The sequence below is a fragment of the Pogoniulus pusillus genome, chromosome 5 (genome assembly GCF_015220805.1).
Source record: "Pogoniulus pusillus isolate bPogPus1 chromosome 5, bPogPus1.pri, whole genome shotgun sequence".
NCBI lineage: Eukaryota > Metazoa > Chordata > Aves > Piciformes > Lybiidae > Pogoniulus > Pogoniulus pusillus.
The window spans coordinates 45,810,587-45,825,914 of record NC_087268.1 but is presented as its reverse complement, the minus strand read 5'-3'; the positions used below and the strand labels follow the sequence as shown (position 1 = coordinate 45,825,914).

At 45.5% G+C, this 15,328-nt stretch overlaps 1 long non-coding RNA gene across 1 annotated transcript in view; it reads left to right on the top strand.

The window, feature by feature from the left end:
* LOC135175732 (uncharacterized) overlaps positions 1-14,620 on the top strand; it is a 52,299-nt gene extending 37,679 nt beyond the window's left edge. Inside the window, exons 4-5 of the long non-coding RNA XR_010302463.1 lie at positions 11,575-11,651; positions 14,508-14,620. This is a non-coding gene — a long non-coding RNA (uncharacterized LOC135175732). The remainder of the gene's footprint in view (positions 1-11,574; positions 11,652-14,507) is intronic.
* The last annotated feature ends 708 nt before the right edge of the window (positions 14,621-15,328 follow it).

The following is a 15,328-nucleotide window of genomic DNA, read 5'->3' as shown; positions in this document are numbered from 1 at the left end:
TCTTTTCTTGAAGACCCCCAGGGACGGTGCCTCCACCACCTCCCTGGGCAGCCCATTCCAATGCCAATCACTCTCTCTGTGAAGAACTTCTTCCTAACATCCAGCCTAGACCTACCCTGGCACAACTTGAGACTGTGTCCCCTTGTTCTATTGCTGGTTGCCTGGGAGAAGAGGCCACCCCCCACCTGGCTACAATGCCCCTTCAGGTAGTTGTAGACAGTAATAAGATCACCCCTGAGCCTCCTCCTCTCCAGGCTAAACAGGCCCAGCTCCCTCAACCTCTCCTCATAGGATTTGTGCTCCAGGCCCCTCACCAGCTTTGTTGCCCTTCTCTGGACATCCACTACTGCAGCTGCGTTTCAATACACTCAGACCTCACATCAAGGGCCTGATTGTACAAGCTTCTAGGGACTCGTGTCCCCTCCCCTTCAGCCAATTCCCAACATATAATAAAGAAAATAAATGCTACAAAGCTGCTAATGGCTATAATTGTGCACCATGCTTGTCCATTCAGCTGTGTGTAAAACATGCAGCTTTTTGTTTGGTACATACTCTGCAATCAGCTGCTGAAACACAAATTGCCATGCAGAGGAGTGTGAGGTAGCAGCTTACTGTGGTTTGGCTACTGCCACACTTGAGCAGCCCTTGGAACAATGTTGAGCACTGCATAGTAAAGTAGAAAAGTGAAGACTTTGAATAGATGCTTTGCATAATCTTTTTGGTGTCATACTGAAGAGACTGTGGAAATAATGGGTCTCCAAACCAACTAAATGTATTCAGGCATAGCTGTTTGCATGGTGTTCCCAAATTAAATGGTTTGATTATTTAATTAACTTCCAGATTAATTAATTCAGATCTGTCTGAGAATGAAAATCAAGTCGATCCCATAAACATTTAGCCCTTTGAAATAAAAGTGTCTAGTTTAAGATAGTGGCATAGATTTTACTCTAAGTTCAATAACACAGGTCTCTAAATAAAACTCATTCATTCCTCTAAGACTCATGAATAAGGTTACATCTATATCCAGAGACATAAGACACTTTTAGCATTCCTGGATCTACATGTACATGCTGCAGGCTGATTGATTATATAGAAAAGCCATAATGGGATATAGTTTTTTTCCCCAATTTTATCATCTGCTTGTAGGAAAGCCCTGCAGAGGGCTGGATGGACAGAGGGATGAGAGGAGAGAGGACAATGGGATGAGACTGAACAAGGCCAAATGCAGGGTTCTGTACTTTGGCCACAACAACATCAAGCAGCACTACAGGCTGGGGACAGAGTGGCTGAGAGCAGCCAGGCAGAGAGGGAGCTGAGGGTGCTGGTAGAGAGTAGCTGAAGATGAGCCAGCAGTGTGCCCAGGTGGGCAAGAGAGCCAATGGCATCCTGGCCTGTATCAGGAAGAGTGTGGCCAGCAGGACAAGGGAGGTTAATCTTCCCCTGTACTCAGCACTGCTCAGGCCACACCTTGAGTGCTGTGTCCAGTTCTGGGCTCCTCAATTCCAGAGAGATGTTGAGGTGCTGGAAGGTGCCCAGAGAAGGGTGATGAAGCTGGTGAGGGTCCTGGAGCACAGCCCTGTGAGGAGAGGCTGAGGGAGCTGGGGGTGTGCAGCCTGCAGAAGAGGAGGCTCAGGGCAGACCTCATTGTTGTCTGCAACTACCTGAAGGGAGGCTGTAGCCAGGTGGGGTTGGTCTCTTCTGCCAGGCAAGAAGCAACAGAACAAGGGGACACAGTCTCAAGTTGTGCCAGGGGCACACTGCTGGCTCATGTTCAGCTACTATCTACCACTACCCCCAGGTCCCTTGCAGGCTTACGCAGCTATGACATAAATCCCCACTCAGTAAGCAACTTTCCCCAGTCTCATTTGATTCCCATCTGCTGTAAATGCTGAATTGATGTCACTCTCTCTCCTGTGCTCCCCTGCATCCCACATAATGGTAGTCAGACAATACATCTGTAAAGGCCTGCTGGTGATAATAAGAGAGTTCAATAGTTGTCTTTAAAACTTATATTTTGATATACAAGATCAGGAATCAATGTTTTCAAGCCTGAAGGATTCTGGAAACATCTAGGTATGGAGATTCAGTTTAGCAGTCTGGACTTATATTTCATCCAGCTCTGGATGTTGCTGTCACTGAAGTTAAACAACCAATCAAAAACCAACAAACCAAATAAACCTGGGCACAGAGGAACCAGATGAGGTTCAGCAAGGACAAGTGCAGAGTCCTGCACCTGGGGAGGAATAATAAACTGCAGCAGTACAGGCTGGGAGGTGATCTTCTGGAGAGCAGCTCTGTGGAGAGGGACTTGGGGGTCCTGGTGGCTAACAAGTTACCCATGGCACAGCAATGTGCCCTGCTGGCCAAGAAGGCCAAAGGGATCCTGGGGTGTATTAGGAGCAGTGTGTCCAGCAGATCAAGGGAGGTTCTCCTGCCCCTCTGTTCTGCCCTGCTGAGACCTCATATTGAATACTATGCTCAGTTTTGGGCTCCCCAGTTGAAAAGGGACAGGGAACTGCTGGAGAGGGTCCAGCAGAGGGCTAGGAGGATGGTGAGGGGACAGGAGGGCATGGCTGATGAGGAGAGGCTGAGGGACCTGGGGCTGCTTAGTCTGGAGAAGAGAAGACTGAGAGGGGATTTGATAAATGTCTATAAGTATCTGAAGGCTGCCAGGAGGGGGGACACAGGCTCTGCTCACTGCTCCCTGGGATAGGACAAGGAGCAATGGGTGTAAGCTGCAGCAAAAGAGGTTCCACCTCAACACAAGGGGGAACTTCTTTACTGTAAAGGTCACAGAGCACTGGCACAGGCTGCCCAGAGAGGTTGTGGAGTCTCCTTCACTAGAGCCTTTCAAGCCCTGTCTGGATGTGTTCCTGTGTGCTCTGTGTTAGATAGCATTGTCCTGCTCTGGCAGGGGAGTTGGCCTTGATCTCCTTGAGTTCCTTCCAACCCCTAACATTCCCTGATCCTGTTAAACTAAAAAAATCCATACATTAAATAGTAATTCTCATTACATTTAATAGAAGATCAAATCCTTTGCAGACTCCCAGTTTGGCATATTGGCAGCCCTGAAAGAGTGTGGCCTTAAGGGCACTCAGCTTTCATTTTTTTTCCTCTTCCAACAAAATAATCCTGTTGTGTTTCTGGAGGGTAAGTAAATCACTAAGTACAGAGTGAATGTCTCTTCTTGTTAGAGGACACTGAATAAGGGAAGAAAACCCTAACTCTGCTCTACCCCAAACTGTCTGAACTAATTTTCATAGGAATCTTAACAGTGACAATGCCAAAGTGACCTTGATGGATTTCAGTGATAATTTAGCCTGCATGGTGTGATGGTTTGTGTGTTACCTGCTGCCCCACACTTAAGAAAATCACTCAGATTAGACTCAGCAGCTGGAAATTACAGAATGAAGCTTTCTATTTACAGCTTAGCACAAGATCCAAGCAGGTATGATGATGTTGGGGGTCTCTCCCAACCTGGTTGATTGTATGATTCTATTCTATGGTTCAGTACACCAACAATATATCTTGAAATCCATAGCTGATGTCAGTTTCTCCTGCAAATGCCTCTTGTGTTGGCTAAACAAGCCCCAGTCACTTCATCATTTCACAAGTGTTCCATTACATCACAAATCAGTTTTTACTTGTTAATGAATAGATCTGTGTCACTCCTCCTGTCCCATCCAATAGAATCATAGAATCAGTCAGGGTTGGAAGGCACCACAAGGATCAGCCAGTTCCAACCTCCCTACCATGGGCAGAGACACCCTACCCTAGAGCAGGCTGCCCACAGCCTCATTCAGCCTGGCCTTAAACACCTCCAGGGATGGGGCCTCAACCACCTCCCTGGGCAACCCATTCCAGGCTCTCACCACTCTCATGCTGAACAACTTCCTCTTCAGTAGGAGGAAGGTCCAGTCTGAACCTACTCACCTCCACCTTTGCTCCATTCCCCCTAGTCCTGAACGACTACATTATATATCTCTGCATCTTAGAATTCTTTATAGAATACAATCATAGAATCAGTCAGGGTTGGAAGGGACCACAAGGATCATCTAGTTCCAAGCCCCCTGCCATGCCCAGGGACACCCTACCCTAGAGCAGGCTGCACACAGCCTCAGCCAGCCTGGCCTTAAACACCTCCAGCCATGGGGCCTCAACCACCTCCCTGGGCAACCCAGTCCAGCCTCTCACCACTCTCATGCTCAACAACTTCCTCCTCATGTCCACTCTGACTCTCCCCACCTCCAGCTTTGCTCCATTCCCCCCAGTCCTGTCATTCCCTGTGAGCCTAAGAAGTCCCTCCCCATCAATAATCTCTAGAAGTTTTAGCAGTCTCAGACATAATCATACTTTGATAAGTGATGTTATTATGCAAGATAAGACTAGGCATATGGCATTTTATGGTCAATCCAAAGCTTTCTAAGAGCTAACCTTTTGCATAGTTCAGGTTCTGTTCATGCTATCTTCTTAAATCCTACAATTAATCAGTCATTCCCACAAGCCAGGACTTTTTCAAGCAGCACTTTGAAGAATTATTTTATAGGAGACAGTAGATCAGCATTTTCTGCCTAAAAAAATGCCGTTTCCAGAATTACTGTACACTGAAAGCATCACTTACAGGAATCCTGAAAGAAAGGTAAAACTTTGCCCTCTCATGCAGACAAACTCCCAGCTAATGAAATTATCAATACACCTGTAGGTCAGTATATGCCAGGAAAAAGTGAGGCTAATGAATGTCTCTGGATGAATCACGATTTAGTATGTAACAAGAGCACATGATTCCCTTTGACAGAAAACAAAAGAAAGCTTTCAAATCTAAACCTTCCCTGTGAGGAGAGGCTGAGGGAGCTGGGGGTGTGCAGCCTGAAGAAGAGGAGGCTCAGGGCAGAGCTCATTGCTGTCTGCAACTACCTGAAGGGAGGCTGTAGCCAGGTGGGGGTTGGTCTCTTTTGCCAGGCAACCAGGAACAGAACAAGGGAACACAGTCTCAAGTTGTGCCAGGACAGGTCTAGGCTAGATGTTAGGAGGAAGTTGTTGGCAGAGAGAGTGATTTGCATTGGAATGGGCTCCTCTTCTGCAGGCTGCACACCCCCAGCTCCCTCAGCCTCTCCTCACAGGGTTTGTGCTCCAGGCCCCTCACCAGCTTTGTCACCCTTCTCTGGACACCTTCCAGCACCTCAGCATCTCTCTTGAATTGAGGAGCCCAGAACTGGACACAGCACTCAAGGTGTGGCGTGAGCAGTACAGAGGAAGAATAACCTCTCTTGTCCTACTGGCCACACTGCCCCTGATGCAGGCCAGGATGCTATTGAGAGGCATTAAACATGGTTGTCGGGGTACGGAGGCTGGCGAGAGGCGAGATCGGGGTACTGACGACTCGAGACAGCAGCTTCCAGGCATCTGTGCATCAGTACATCAGTACAGCTTTATTAGGGTAGTGCAGCATCTTATATAGTGCTCAGAGGAGGTGTTTCCAGCCAGCCTGGGGCTGGCAGAAGTGGACAGTACAGATTGGCCCCAAGTTATGTGTAAGGCAGAGATAGGTTACCTGTGGTAAACAACCTGTGAGTACCACCCAGGGGGGCTGGCCAGGGTCAGCCCCCTTGGGGCTGCGTCCGCCCCAGGGGCCGGCAGATTCCACCCCCTGACAGCTGTGCGTGGGTTGCTCATGGTTGCCAGCTTAGGCCCCTGGGAATCAGTAAGACCCAAGGACACTTCCCATCACAGGGCCTGATGTTTACATTTCATGCTCCGCTGCAGGAGAAAGCTTCCCACACATGGTGAGAGATATTAAGTGCAGAGAACCATCCAAAGAAGTATTTCTCTGCCTAACATAAATGTTACTTTCATGCCTTTCCTACAGTTTATGCTCAAGAACACTATAACACAGAAGAAATAATGGAGACAGAGCAGGGAAGCTGTGTGGAGAACTGTTTTAAATACAATCTCCCTCTGAACCATTTATCTTTGACATGATCTCTCTGGACCTGTTTGTCTTATTAGACAGGAGTAAGATGGCTGAGAGCAGCACTCATTAGAAAAGCACCAGATTCCCCAGAGCTATTGAATCAAGCCTGAAAGAAAAAAGGTCTTAATCATCTCTTTTAATCTCTGTATTTCACTTTTCTTCCTCTCTTTTCACCTGTCACAGGTACATAATAATCAGGTGAAAGGCATCCAAACCCCAGATTAAAAAATTAACATAATACCTCCTTATAACAGTGGAAGCCTGAAATGTATTCAGTATTTTTGATACTTTAAGTGAAAGGATGACAGAAACACACACACACACACACACACACACAAGGATGCTTTATCTATTTAAATGCCAAACCTATTTCATGCTGGTTATATGTGCGCTGCAAGGTAGGGTGTGTGACCTCTTGTTCCCTAGGTGTTTAACTACATCCTGACCATACTCTGAGAAAAGGCCTCAGCTTTTACTCAGGTCCCTCCAGGAAAAAATAAAATGGAATCTGATGCCTAAGAAAGGATCACAATAGGTGCAATAGATATCCTAGTTTGGATATTGAAGGAGATGGAGATAGAGTCATAGAATCAGTCAGGGGTGGAAGGGACCACAAGGATCAGCCAGTTCCAACCCCCCTGCCATGGGCAGGGACACCCTACCCTAGAGCAGGCTGCACACAGCCTCAGCCAGCCTGGCCTTAAACACCTCCAGGGATGAGGCTTTGGCCACTTCCCTGGGCAACCCATTCCAGGATCTCACCACTCTCGTGCTGAAGATCTTCTTCCTAACATTCAATCTGAATCTACCCACTTCTAGGTTTGCTCCATTCCCCTTAGTCCTGTCACTCCCTGATAGCCTAAAAAGTCCCTCACCAGTTTTCTTGTAGGCCCCTTTCAGATACCAAAAGGCCACAATAAGGTCTCCTTGAAGCCTTCTCTTCTCCAGACTGAACAGCCCCAACTGTATCAGCCTATCTTCATAGGAGAGGTGCTCCAGCACTCTGATCATCTTTGTGGCCCTTCTCTGGATACACTCCCAGGGTGTCCATATCTTTCCTGTAATAGGGGCTCCAGAACTGGAGACAGTACTCCAGGTGAGGTGTCAGCAGAGTGGAACAGGGGGAGACATCAGTGTGAGATTGCTGGGACACAGCAAAGGCTCACCAATTCTTAAAGAAAACCAGAAAGTTATGAGGAACAGCACATTTGTCTTCTAATACCCCTGGTTGCTCGGAGAGAAGTGGTTGATTGAAATACTCCTTTGCGCTGTCTCACAGCTAGGGCACAATGGGGAGAGAAGCTTTGACTGGCTTATGGATTTCTTCTCTCTCTCTAGTCTGCATATTTACTAATAAAGTTATCTCCAACCCCTTCAGTGTAAGATCTAGCATGACTTTACAAGGAAAAAGCAATCACTGAAGTCCTCTGGGATGTCATCACAGCAGACCATGGTTACTGTTTCCCTAGAGATGCCATTGACTTCCTCATTAATTCATCTAAATTTAGTTTCTTTCATGTGTAGTGGGTGTTTGAATTTCCACAGCTGCCAATATATATACTCATCGACTAAGTCTTCATCCACTTGCCTCCCAGTTTGATTTCGAAGATCATGAGATGTTGCTCCTGACATCCAGATTCCTGAATGACAGACATCCTGTAACTAAGATGGAATTTTTCTCTCATAGAATCAACCAGGTTGGAAGAGACCTCCAAGATCATCCAGTCCAACCTAGCACCCAGCCCTAGCCAATCAACCAGACCATGGCACTAAGTGCCTCATCCAGTCTTTTCTTGAAGACCTCCAGCATCGGTGCCTCCACCACCTCGCTGGGCAGCCCATTCCAATGCCAATCACTCTCTCTGCCAACAACTTCCTCCTAACATCCAGCCTAGACCTACCCCGGCACAACTTGAGACTGTGTCCTCTTGTTCTATTGCTGGTTGCCTGGGAGAAGAGGCCAACCCCCACCTAGCTACAATGTGCTTTCAGGTAGTTGTAGACTCATATTGCATCATTTTGATCAAGAGAAGCTCAGGATATTTTCTGACTACTGGACACTAGTTTTGTACAGTAGACAATTAGCCTGTAAATTAGTGGTTCTGACAATGATGCTTCAGTTATAATAAGATAATTTCAATTTCTTATCTTTTATTTTGATTTTAAGGATATTTTCTGACTATTGGACATTAGTTTTGTACTGTAGGCAGTTAGCCTGTAAATTAGTGGTTCTGACAATGATGCTTAAGTTATAATAAAGAGATCATTTCAATTTCTTAGTCTTTTATTTTGGTTTTAAGGATATTTTCTGACTGTTGGACACTAGTTTTATACAGTAGGCAATTAGCCTGTAAATTAGTGGTTCTGACAATGATGCTTGAGTTATAATAAAAAGATAATTTCAATTTCTTAGTCTTTACAATGATGCTTAAGTTATAATAAAGAGACCATTTCAATATCTTAGTTTTTAATTTTAAGTATCAGAATTCACATTGCAACTTTAAGAAAGATTTCCCCTAATCCATGCAAATATTTTTTCCAGTGAAGTGGTTGGCAAATAGAAGTAGTTTCTCAGAAGAGCATTTTGAGTGACTAAAACCTGAGAAAAAAAGCTACATATAGACTTCATGATGAATAAAATATCCCTCTGTCACAAGAGATTGAATAAAATGTGTTTGCATGATTTAGGAGATAATCACAAGAAAATGTTCTACTATGATGTAATGAAAAGTGAGCTATTTTAATTTATTAACATACAGAGCATTTAATATGTGCACTGCTACAATAAGTACAGTCAGGAAGATCTGCATGTATCTTAAGTAGATTGCAGAACACTGATTGTGTGAAGTCTGAGTTTCAAGCTGAACTTAAATCCAGTTCAGGAGATCAAATAGTACCTGTAAATATACATATATATATATATACACACATATACATTTTCATACATACACATATACTGAGCCAGCAGTGTGCACTTGCAGCCCAGAGAGCCAACCAGGTGCTGGGCTGCATCAGGAGAAGTGTGGCCAGCAGGTGGAGGGAGGTGATTCTCCCCCTCTGCTGTGCTCTGCTGAGACCTCACCTGGGGTACTGCATCCAGTTCTGGAGCCCCCATTACAAGAGGGATGTGGAGATGCTGGAGTGTGTCCAGAGCAGGGCCAGGAGGATGCTGAGAGGGCTGCAGCAGCTCTGCTGTGAGCACAGACTGAAAGAGTTGGGGCTGTGCAGGCTGGAGAAGAGGAGGCTCCCAGGGGACCTTCTCGTGGCCTGCCAGGATCTGAAGGGGGCTACAAAAAAGCTGGGGAGGGACTTTTTAGGGTGTCAGGGAGTGAGAGGACTGGAGGGAAATGGAGCAAAGCTGAAGGTGGGGAGATTCAGAGTGGCTGTGAGGAGGAAGTTGTTCATCATGAGAGTGGTGAGAGGCTGGAATGGGTTGCCCAGGGAGCTGGTTGAGGCCCCATGGCTGGAGGTGTTTGAGGCCAGGCTGGATGAGGCTGTGTGCAGCCTGCTCTAGGGTAGGGTGTCCCTGGCCAAGGCAGGAGGTTGAAACTGGCTGATCCTTGCGCTCCCTTCCAACCCTGACTGATTCTATGAGTCTGTGAGTCTATGATATTTTCAATTTGCAGACCATCAGAGCTGGCAGCTCCCTAGGTCTGAGGTGCTGGGAGCTATGGGCTCAGATTCAAGCTCAGTGAGGGAAACTAGGGTCAAACATAGCCTTGAGATGGTCATACAGGGCCATGGAAACAGGACTGTTGAAGGTTAGGCCAAGTGGCTAGCCCAACAATGGGGCTTGGCTCAGCAGGGCCTGTCAAGGCCTAGCTTGCACTGTAGCTCAGACAGGGAAGGGGAGACCCTTATCTGCAGATAACACTCAAGAGCTGGGGTTGGAGCCCAGCTGCAACACCCACTGTAGCACTGCTTGGGGATCTCTCTGTGATCACAGAGTCCATCCAGTTGGAAGAAACCTCAAAGATCATCCAGTTCAACCCTCAACACAGCACCAAAGGGTCAACATTAAACTATGTCCCTAAATGCCAAGTCCATATGGTACTCAAACACCTCCAGGGACAATGACTCGACCATTGCCCTGCACAGATCATTCCAACATTTGATAACACTCTCAGTGAAGAAGTACTTTGTAATGTCTTGCATAGTCCCTTCCAACCCTGCCTGAGTCTATGATTCTATGAACCTCTCCTGGTGCACCTGGGGTCAGCTGTTCCAGATGTTTCCCTTCCCAGCTTCTTGAGCACTCAGGTTCCTCACTGGTGGAGCAACATGGGAATAGGCAGAAAAGGCCTTGATGCTGTGTAGACATTGCTCAGCAATAGTTAAAACCTGAGTGTAACATCAACATTGTTTTCACCACAGATCCAAAACCCAACACCATAGCAGCTACTAACAGGAAACCTAACACTACCCCAGCCAAACCCAGAACAGGCAATTATAATACATAAATACATTAGTGGTATTAAAAGATGAATCTCATTATGTGTCATGCCATCCTGCTTACATTGGCAGGGAAAGAGTAAGTGTTTCTCAGACACAAATAGAGTTGTATCCATTCAATGCTGCAAACATCCCAAGACAGATGGCAGCTCTTCAAGCAGAGCAAAGCAGTGATTATATACATCTGTGCAACACCAATAAACTCTAACATATCTGTAAGCAATTCGCTGCTCTTTTACAATAAGAACAGATTTCTTTTCATTATTTGGTCAGGTTTACACTGAAGTCAGAGCTATGCATAAATGATTTTCATAATAGTGAACATCACTTCTGTGATGGTTTGGGTGTACCTGCCCCCCCCCCCCCCACACTTAAGAAAATCACCCAGACTAGACTCAGCCAAGCTGGAAATTAAGGAATGAAGCTACATTCACAGCTTAGCACAATATACAAGCAAGTATCTACAGTATGGTGATGGTTTGGGTATTATCTGCCCCTCTCCCACTTAAGAAAATCACCCAGACTAGACTCAGCTGAGCTGAGATTAAGAATGAAGTTTTATACTTACAGCTTAGCACCATATCCAAGCAGGTATTTACAATATCTATACAGCTCTAGACAGAAATATGCAAGCTGAAAAGTAATACAGAATCACAACAGCCCTCCCAGAAACCAGAGTGCCCAGGAGGGGCTCCCAACCACCCTTCTTTCTCCTTTCCACCCCTCTACTTTATCCCAGACTTTACCTTATGTTCAAGGTGAGTTTGGAGGATAAACTATGGGGATTAGGAAGAAGAGGTATTAGTCACACAGACAGCAGGTTAGGGAGAGAAGGGAGGCAGCCAAAACCAGAGAGCAACTCTGTTATCTGTGTTTATGTTCTTGTATTTATCCATCTCACCAAGCCTATGAGTGCAGCAGACATCACCACTATTTCCTTCTCACAGCCTAGCATCTAATTCTTCTTATCAAAACATCCCAGCTAGGCTCTAACTAGCACAAGTTCTTTAATGATAAATGAAGAATGATAATGGTAAATGTGTTTGTGTGTTTCAGTGTGTTGCAAAAAATGTATCTACACCTCATGCAGAATAATATCATTATTACTTTCTGTTGCAACTCACCCACTCTTTCCAATTTGCTTTTAACAGGGATTTGCATCCAGACCACTTTGCACAATATTGCCTAGCTGTCTCTTAGATCTTTACTGATCAGATCTGCCAAAAGGGTGAGTCCAAAATCACACATCATCTGTTCAGATGCAAACATTCATAGGGGATGAAAACTGCAAGCTTAATATCTTGGCATCTGTGTCTATGATCAGACTTGGGTTTCACTATTAGCAATATTTCTCTATCTGGAGAGCTATGATGTGTTATATTATTCTACTGTATTCCTGCACAGGTTTTCCAATCAGCCTTTAAACAATGAAGTCCTCTCTCTAGAACTAAAATCTATTGGCAATGGATTCTTGTTAAAGTAAATTATTATATGTTGCCTAACTAACCTAATTTTCATTAACATCCAATTGCTTTTTATTATCCAATCTATCAAGATGTTATCTACCACCATTTTTTTGCTTATAGTCAAAAAGACCTATCTAAACAGTGACTTCAACTGCCCACTGCCTTAAGCAGTTGTTTTGTCTCCTATCTTCCTGTTGGAGCATCTAAATTGTTATGGTCATTAAAAAAAAAAAAAAGCTGGACACTGGAAGAGACCTCCAAGATCATCCAGTCCAAACTAGCACCCAGCACTCTCCAATCAACCAGACCATGGCACTAAGTGCCTCAGACAGGCTTTGCTTGAACACCTCCAGGGATGGTGATTCCACCACCTCCCTGGGCAGCCCATTCCAATACCAATCACTCTCTCTGCCAACAACTTCCTCCTAACATCCAGCCTAGACCTCCTCTGTCTTAATGTTTCTCTTGGACTTGCAGTAAATCTAAGTAATTTGGATAATACTGCAATGTTGTTCAGAATCACTGATGGTAATTGATGTTGGCATCCATGGAAATGGTAATATTGTAGCAGGCAGTGTAAATAAGCTTGCATCAGTTACGGTCACATGAAATGTGTGGTGGTGCCCATGAAGTCTTTAAGAAGTAATTGAGCTCCACACAGACAGAAGAGAAAACTCTTAAATTACAGTTGTGTAGATAGGCTCTTTTTAAAAAAAATTATTTTATTTTTTCCTATCATGTTCATTTAAGCAATATAAATTGCAGTGATACCTGACAGAATATCATAGAATTATAAAATCAGCCAGGTTGGAAGAGACCTCCAAGATCATCCAGTCCAACCTAGCACCCAGCCCTAGCCAGTCAACTAGACCATGGCACTGAGTGCCTCAGCCAGGCTTTGCTTGAACACCTCCAGGGATGGTGCCTCCACCACCTCCCTGGGCAGCCCATTCCAACCCCAATCACTCTCTCTGACAACAACTTCCTCCTAATCTCCAGCCTAGACCTCCCCTGGCACAGCTTGAGACTGTGTCCCCTTGTTCTATTGCTGGTTGCCTGACAGGAGAGGCCAACACCCACCTGGCTACAGCCTCCCTTCAGGGAGTTGTAGACAGCAATGAGGTCTGCCCTGAGCCTCCTCTTCTGCAGGCTGCACACCCCCAGATCCCTCAGCCTCGTAGGGCTTGTGTCCCAGGCCTCTCACCAGCTTCGTCGCACTTCTCTGAACACATTCCAGTATCTCAACATCTCTCTTGAATTGAGGAACCCAGAACTGGACACAGCACTCAATATCTTACCATGAAAATTTATTTATCTCTCATATCAAAAAAACAAAAAGTAAACCTCTACTTTTTAACCTTAAGAAATCCATCAGTGTATAAAAATATAGACTTTCCTTTAAAAATAGCTCTAGTTAACTGGATAGGGCTGGGTGATAGCACTCGCCAGGACTGGGCTGGAACCAAACTATAGTCCTGCCCCTGACACTACTGGGCTGGAACCAAACTATAGTCCAGCCCCTGACACTGCTGGGCTGGAACCAAACTATAGTCCTGCCCCTGACACTGCTGGGCTGGAACCAAACTATAGTCCAGCCCCTGACACTGCTGGGCTGGAACCAAACTATAGTCCTGCCCCTGACACTGCTGGGCTGGAACCAAACTATAGTCCTGCCCCTGACACTGCTGGGCTGGAACCAAACTATAGTCCTGCCCCTGACACTGCTGGGCTGGAACCAAACTATAGTCCAGCCCCTGACACTGCTGGGCTGGAACCAAACTATAGTCCTGCCCCTGACACTGCTGGGCTGGAACCAAACTATAGTCCTGCCCCTGACACTACTGGGCTGGAATCAAACTATAGTCCTGCCCCTGACACTACTGGGCTGGAATCAAACTATAGTCCTGCCCCTGACACTACTGGGCTGGAACCAAACTATAGTCCAGCCCCTGACACTACTGGGCTGGAACCAAACTATAGTCCTGCCCCTGACACTACTGGGCTGGAATCAAACTATAGTCCTGCCCCTGACACTACTGGGCTGGAACCAAACTATAGTCCTGCCCCTGACACTGCTGGGCTGGAACCAAACTATAGTCCAGCCCCCAACACTACTGGGCTGGAACCAAACTATAGTGTGGCCCCTGACAGTGTCTGAGGGACAGTGACCAGCCCCCTGTTTAAAAAGTTTGAGGACCCCTGGTCCAATTGATTGGACAGGGCTGGGTGATAGGTTAGATTGGATGAGCTTGAAGATATCTTCCAACCTGTTTGATTCTATGATTCTATGATTGTACCATGAATTTTCTGGGTTCCAACTTGCACAGCCCAGAAGACGAATCAAAATGAAAACAAGAAACTAATATTGGAAAAAAAAGTTATTTTTATATGTGTATTAATTTGAGGCAAATTGGAAGATTTTAATGAGAGAAATTAGGTAGTAGGCTGTAAAAAAGAAAACAGTGATGATGTATGCTTCACTTATAGGCTTGCTGAGATGTATAAATACAAGGAGACAAACATAGATATGACAGAGTGTATGTCTGTCTCTGGGAGTGTGTATTTCCCTTCTGCTTGGATTTGTGTTAACTAATCCTTCTGCTTCTATCCCCCACTAGCCAATTCTCCAAATTCACCTTGCACATAAGGCAAAGTCTGGGATAAGGTGGGAAAGAAGATGGAAAGGTGGTTGGGAGCCCCTCCTGGGGGCTCTGATTTCTGGGAAGGCTGTTGTGTTTCTGTATTGCTTTTTACTTGTCTATTTCTGTCTATAGCTGTATGCATATTGTAAATATCTGCTTGGATATTGTGCTAAGCTGTGAACATAAAGCTTCATTCCTTAATTTCCAGAGTCTAGTCTGGGTGATTTCATAAGAGTGGGGGGACAGGAGGAGTGGGTAACTCCCAAACCATCAGAATAGCATTTTGCATTCATAGTTTTCCAGTAGTCAAACTTGATTAGTTGGACAAGAGAAGGGAGGTTTATTTGTACATCGACACAGAATCATCTATTTAGCTATTTGTGGCTGATTATTTTCATAGAAAGTCCTTTATTTGCCACACACTTCAGTGGCAGCTGAGTACCACTGAAGAACATCAATGATAATCAGAGTTAATGTTCAGATTATTCATTCATTGCTGATTGCTATTTTTGATTGAGAGCTTCTTCCTCTATATTGGAAATAACCCAAAAGAATTATTGTTATTTTCAGACAGTATCATAGTATCACAGTATCATAATATCATCAGGGTTGGAAGAGACCTCACAGATCATCAAGTCCAACCCTTTACCACAGAGCTCAAGGCCAGACCATGGCACCAAGTGCCACGTCCAACCTTGCCTTAAAGTGCCCCAGGGACGGCGACTCCACCACCTCCCCGGGCAGCCCATTCCAGTGTCCAATGACTCTCTCAGTGAAGAACTTTCTCCTCACCTCCA